Source organism: Cydia pomonella, chromosome 28 (genome assembly GCF_033807575.1).
Source record: "Cydia pomonella isolate Wapato2018A chromosome 28, ilCydPomo1, whole genome shotgun sequence".
NCBI classification, from domain to species: domain Eukaryota; kingdom Metazoa; phylum Arthropoda; class Insecta; order Lepidoptera; family Tortricidae; genus Cydia; species Cydia pomonella.
In genome coordinates this window covers 7847820-7854681 of record NC_084730.1, presented here as the reverse complement: position 1 = coordinate 7854681, position 6862 = coordinate 7847820, and the positions used below count along the sequence as shown (strand labels likewise).

Here is a 6862-nt window from a genome sequence, read left to right as displayed (position 1 = left end):
ATGATCGAGTCGTGCGAACCATCGCTAGCGCCGTTCGGCATTGATATATAACATCGTGTGACAGGGACAATGTTATTGTGTTATATTATGTTCTCCCTGTCACACGGTGTTATATATCGTTATGTACCTGTCAGATTAAGAGCACCATGAGCTGTCGTCGCTCGCGTGCGTGCAGTCCGCAGCCTTAGGTACGTTGCATGTTTACTCACAACAAATGACAAGTTACATAACGCTCATGGATTTTGTTCGATGAATATTAAATCAAATGGGTTTCTCGTCGACTCGGCTTGTGTTGCGTGAAATATTGGCCTTGACTCGACATTCCTACTTTTATTATAAATGTGAAATTAACTATGTGTAAAATTTAGTACGTTTGGTTAGTAGTTAGAGGCACAGGGAAGGACATAGGATTATTATTATGTAGATCTCAACTTGTAACTGCTTTCAGACTTCGCTCCGGGCACATACCACTCAATAAATTTGCATTTTTAATGAGAAAAGTCCAGTCACCGGAATGTTCAGAGTGTGGTAAATTAGAAGATGTCTATCATATCATGATGGAGTGTGTTCGGAACGAGGACAGAAGGAATGATCTTTTGCTCCAAGGCATTAATATTAAGGAGTTGGACGGCAGTAACAGGATTTTAGCTTTCCCTCAATCAAGGGAGGCTAGAGCTCTGTTCAGTATGGTGATGGTGGGCATCCAAAGACGAAAATAATGATCTGTTTAGGTTTTAAATGTTTTAGTGTAAGAACACTTCTCGATGTGTACTATTGAGCGGCATCGTCTTTTAGACTAAGCTCGTTAAATAAAGATAAAAAAAAGGATTATTATTATTATAGTTTGTGGGCCTTTGAATGCCACGTCGACCAGGCATTGGTCTATTGTGACAGCCCTTTAAAGTTCATTACTGATGCCCGTTGAATCCAGGAAATTCCAGATTCTTTGGGCCGTAATGTTCTGTACCTCATAGGGTTGTAATACGTGCCGCCCTAGGTGGGTACTTCTTTTGACATTAGTGGTCCACAGGAGCAGAGAATGTGCATTGCAGTCTCCTCTGACTCATGGCAGAACCTGCATGTCGCGTCTTGTTTCTTTCCAATTCCAAAAGGACATAGGATAGTGTTATTATATAAATAATAAGTCAATTTATATGCGATCAGTTTTATTCGGCTAATGGGTGACAACAGACGACCGGAACCATAGATCAAAAAACAAGACGAACGGACGCGTTCGAAAACACTTATAACTAAATAATCACGTTCGGAAACAGATAGCAAGTAAGTAAGTAAATAAACATTCTTTACTGTGCACCATACAGCTAAAATTACACAGAAAATGAAATACAGTTAAAAAAGGCTAAGTAACAACAGGCGGTCTTTTCGCTATGAAGCTATCTCTTCTAGACAACCTTTGGGTATCAGGAAACTAAGAACATACAACATTTAATGGGTAGTGCTGATATATATATAATTCAACAAACTGAAGGCGCAAACAATTATATACTTTAATATAATACATACTTACCTACAATATAATGAATACATATATATACAATCATAAATAAAGCTAAAAGCAGTGAGTCTTCAAAAGATTTTTGAAGCTGGGAAGGGATTTAGCACGTCTAATGTCTAATGGCAAAGCATTCCACAACCGAATAGCACTAAAAGTAAAAGAGTTGATATAAAATTTTGATGAAGAAGATGGTGGAGCAAGGAGATGTTTCTCCTCACAGCGGACTGAAGAAAGATAGTTGGAACGCTCTTTAACATAAAGAATATATATTGGGCCCAAAATATACAACAGAATTCCTAATGACATTACTATTACGCTGCACAAATTTCTTCAATGATGTATAATAACTAAGTAGTAGGCGTTATCATGAAGCCTTCGACCATGAAATTCAGAGTAAAAGTTAAAATTTCTGAACGCAACGGCCACGTTCCCGCGAACAGAACTGTCAACTTCATTGTGTTTATTCATGTAAGCCGACGACCATTAGGGCATAATAAAATAAAACGTTTTTAACTGAAAATAACAGTAAACATTTTATAAGAATGCGAAAAAATAAAGAAAATAGTGTTAACAGTGACGAATTGCAAAATTGGAGGGAAAAAACCAGAAGATCGGAGAAGAAAATGCAACTTTCGCGATCAAGGTCAATTGCGGCGTCCTTTCCTCGATAGCATAGCTACACGGACGTGATAAATATCAAGATAAAAATGTAGCAGACCATGGATGTACCTACATTAATAGTGCCAGCGAACGAATGTTTAATGCATACATCACTAAAATTCCGAAAAGGAACATAAACGTCGGGTAAGAAATACAGTGGAGTAATATCAAGTGCTAATTCGTTTGTTTTTGACGTTTCTGCTATGCATTCTGGAGCACTATTCTAGATGTCTTTGTTTGCTAATTGCATATGGTGGTTGTGCTGTGCATTCTGGAGCACTATTCTAGGTGTCTCTGTGTGCTAACTGCATATGGTGGTTGTGCTGTGCATTCTGGAGCACTATTCTAGGTGTCTCTGTTTGCTAACTGCATATGGTTGTTGTGCTGTGCATTCTGGAGCACTATTCTAGGTGTCTCTGTTTGCTAACTGCATATAGTGGTTGTGCTGTGCATTCTGGAGCACTATTCTAGGTGTCTCTGTTTGCTAAATGCATAAAATGGCTGAGCTAAGCAGTTTGGAGTGCTAACCTAGGCATCTCTGCCGCTATTTGCGCTTGCCAATCTTTCGCATACTATACTAGGTGCGTTCACTGCCAGTAGCCTTGGGATATTGTGGTGTTATCAAATATCCCTTACCAACAGCACTAAGATGTTGCTCATGTCCTACCCGCCAATGGGTAGTGGACCATAAGCCACCTACAAGTCTTACTAGATATACCTACTGGGTTTTGTGGCGTGTTAGACTAGACACAGCTCTTAACACCAAGAATTAATCAAAGTGGTATGCCAGACTAGGCTGTCTCTTAATATATACTTATCTTCAAGTAGGTGAATTTAAGTACTTATTCTAATTTCAGCAAGTGAAGAATGAAGCGAGTTAATTTTGACCTTGTTGGAAGGAGGCACCGCGCCAGAAGGTTGAATATGGGAATAATCCTTCTAGGACAATCTTGTTGTTTGCTTGCAGATATATAATTACGAACATTACAAAACAACAATGACCCGGACAAGATTATGAAAAAATACTCTGCCTTGTTAAATTACTGGTGCTCTGAAGATGAACCCAGAGACTCAAGCTGCGGCTGGTGAGACGTTTGTCAGTTGGGAACAAGGCTAGGTATTGAAATGAAACAAAATAAAGTTTCCTGTGACCTGTTCCCTCACTGTGATGATTTAGCACTCAATAATTTGTCTGCTGTAACCAGCTATGAAAAAGTAATGTCACTCTTAAGTGACCACTGGTTTTTTGTGTGATTATTATCACTGAGAATCTTACCTACGGCAGCTGTTCAATTATTAAATCACAATCAATGGCATAAGAGGTTTTTAAATCATTTACTTAAACATGCTGTTGACAAGTGGTGTTTTAAGAAAGTTTAGCAGAAGTACTAATGACTTATAAATTAATGTAAGTCCTAAAGCCCGGTACTTTAAACTTTGAGGGCTCAACTATCAATAATTTTTTTAATGTATGTTTTGCTGTTGCTTTTCTTTGTTATCATATAATAAAGTATTTATTACTTATTTACTAACAACATACAAAAACCCTGGTCAAAAGCAGCAATAAGGAAGCGGAGCAACACTTTCCCCTCTGCGTCACAATGTGGTCGCACTCAGCGACACCACAACAGCCTGTGTTCATTTAGAACAAATTTTTGAAGGTTGTGGTTAACTTAAATACACTTTTTTTTTCAGTGCAATGACATCATATTTACAAGGACCCAAGGATTTTGTCCTGGTTAATCATACAAAATTCCCTTGTGATCTGTGCCAATACCTACATTAATTCTGAAAAATTATTACTATTGAGCAATCGACAGTCAATACTAGGAAGTTATGTGACTGTGATATATACTGTGTGTACAAAATATATGCCTATGATGTTCTTACACAAGAATATACACTTTACACAGCTTAATATTCAACTAAAATATTTTATGTACAAAACCCTAAGGGAAGTAAATACAGTTATATTTTTAATATAAGTAAATTGATTGCAACTAAGCAGTTTAAGTTAACAAAGCATTGGAATTGCCATGAAACTAATTGTTGCATGAACACTTTTTACTTGATTTTATGAGTGTAGAAAATATCTCTGATTCATGTGGAAAGCTGAGATAACAGTTTTAAGTCCTGTCATTAGACTATTTGACTATATGTCTCTCTAGCTATGTGTCAGATCTTTCATGAAGTGTCCAAGATCTAGAGGTCACACAATGAGCAGCTGTTTAGATGTTATATCTATTGTCCTTATGATAAATGTTTTTTAGACTATACAAGATGCACTCTATTATTCTTGATACCATATGGAGCTAGGTATAATCAAATTAAACTAGCTCCTTAGTACCTTGGAAAGCTGTCTAATATCTGGATTTATTTCTTTACCCAATAAGAAATAATGTCAATATATCACCTAGTGTGACTTATTTTGGTGGCTAATTGAAAGTAAAGGGTTATAAATATACTTTTTGAAGATACCTATTTATTTACTATACAGTAATAGTTTATTGACCTGCTGGGGCAACCGTGTGGAAATGAGTTATCTGTGGGATTATGGAAGGAGCCTATTAATAGAATACATTACATTAATTTTATTCAGCTTAATGGTGGTCTTTATATTTAAAGACGTTTCTTTCCGATTTACCAGACTGTGACATACTTCTGAGAAAATACAACACAGCTATCTCAATTATAAACCGCTTTGGTGAACTGAAATACTACTGTACAGTATTTTTACCTCAAAACAATGTTGAGGAACAATTGGCATTGGTGTGAAACGAGACATTACAATATTAGTCTTAAATATTATAGGTGAACTGTGTCATAGCTGATTGAGAGATAACTATATAAGATTTCGGAGATTAAACGTAAATTAAACAATGAATATTTAGAAATTTCCTGCATCATTTTGGAACTCATATACCGAGTTATTGGAGTCGCGCAGATGAAATATGTGAACGCTATATATATCCTGGTGTAGTAACCCAGATATTTTTTCTACATATGTAGATGCTTGCAGATTTTCTTTGATGAATTATTTTATCTATGCTTTCCTTCCATTCGAAATGAAATTTAAGGTACCTATTAAAGTTTTAGGTAAAGCAGAAGACATGGCAATAACCATATTGTACACAGTTTTTACAAATACATGTTACATACAATTGTATAGACTTGAGCCCCAGCTCACATTTATAAAAACTTATTCCATTAACCGGCAGTTTCAGTAGTGTCCTTGCCTGGTTACCCCGGTATTATCCGGGAAGTTCCATCACTGAAGGAGCGGAAAAGAGAAGGGGAAAGGAGGAACTTTCGATTGGTGCGGCCAACAGCATGGTGGGGTGGAGTCTCTTATGCCCAACACCGTCAAGCAGTATCGTAAACACTTAACACTGGTGTATGTTTTGTGGAAATAATTACATTAATGATCTTATCGCATCTGTTCTAGCAATGTTTGCCATTCTGATAGCATTATGTGATGAGGGATCGAGGTATGGAAGTGTCCATTTTTCTAAATCTGCTCATGTGCTTTTATTGGGATATAGACGACTCCTCAAATGATGAGTGAAACGCTTTATGAAGAACGTTTTGTTTCGATTACACCCACCTCAACCTTAAAGTGTGACCTGGGACCCTTAATCAGTCTCAAATTATTTATCAACAATGCCACCAATGAAAATCTTTCATTACAGAATTAAGAGAAAGTTATGAAATTGCTTAGGTACTTACCTTATTTGCTATTGTTACTGCACGCAGCGTGCAAACCCTGTCCTTGATAAAATATGTAATTTTTACTATTATTCTGATTTTCTGATAAAGTCCTTACAAAAATTTCAGCTACCTTTGCTATCCGTAGCATTTTTCAAGGAAAAACTAATTTGAAATGGAATGAGGCTTGCTCAGGGCGAATATATTTTAGCTATATATAAAAATAACGAATGGTATTCGTGATGGTAGTTGTTAGTAATTATTTATTGCCCTCAAAAACCTCATATGATCATCACTTCCCAAACGATTTGTTCTTGATTAAGTCAACTTTTAAAGATAGTGGTATTGATATTTTTGTTTTCACCACCCATTCAACCTATTATGCGTTGGTTTCAGCCAAAATCATTTAGGAGTAATATTGATGGAAAGAAAAACATCAAGTCCGAGTCTAATGATTTTGCTCATTTCATAATAAGGCCATAGTGCCATCCGATGATTGTGCTTGATCCTTAGTTAAGGAGAAAATAAGTATTACTAAAGGTTGTAAGTAGCAACACACCGTTCTGTTAAATGGTATTAATGAAATACCTATTAATAAGGAACAATTCATTTTTTGTTTCAACTATTGTTGAGGATGCCTAAGCAGGTCTTCAAGGAAGACTTCTTATTAAAACTTTTGTACTTGTATTTATTTATATAATAAATAAATAAGGATCAAATTACAGTACAACTTGTCGCTCGTGTCTTTCAGAGGATTTATATATGATGATATATTCTTTTTGGTGATCTCACTAGATCTCTAAATAATGTTGTAAGAACTAAATATCTATATTGGAAATACAGTTATAGCTAAAAAAGTTCCTTTTCTAAATGAAATCTTAGATTTCATTATTGAAATACAAAGCCAAAATAAAAACTTTGAAAACCTATCTCTAAACATCTACTTAGTTATTATACATCATTGAAGAAATTTGTGCAGCG

The 6862-nt window shown here is 35.9% G+C and overlaps 1 long non-coding RNA gene across 2 annotated transcripts; it reads left to right on the top strand.

Annotated features, from left to right (window-relative positions):
• Window positions 1-1896: 1896 nt before the first annotated feature.
• LOC133532944 (uncharacterized) lies at window positions 1897-6611 on the top strand. Of its 2 annotated transcripts, XR_009801780.1 has the most exons (3): window positions 1912-2320; window positions 3034-3584; window positions 3872-6611. It is a non-coding gene; the product is annotated as an uncharacterized LOC133532944 (long non-coding RNA). The 2 variants fall into 2 exon arrangements; XR_009801779.1 differs by having other exon boundaries at window positions 1897-2320; window positions 3034-6611.
• Window positions 6612-6862: the final 251 nt, after the last annotated feature.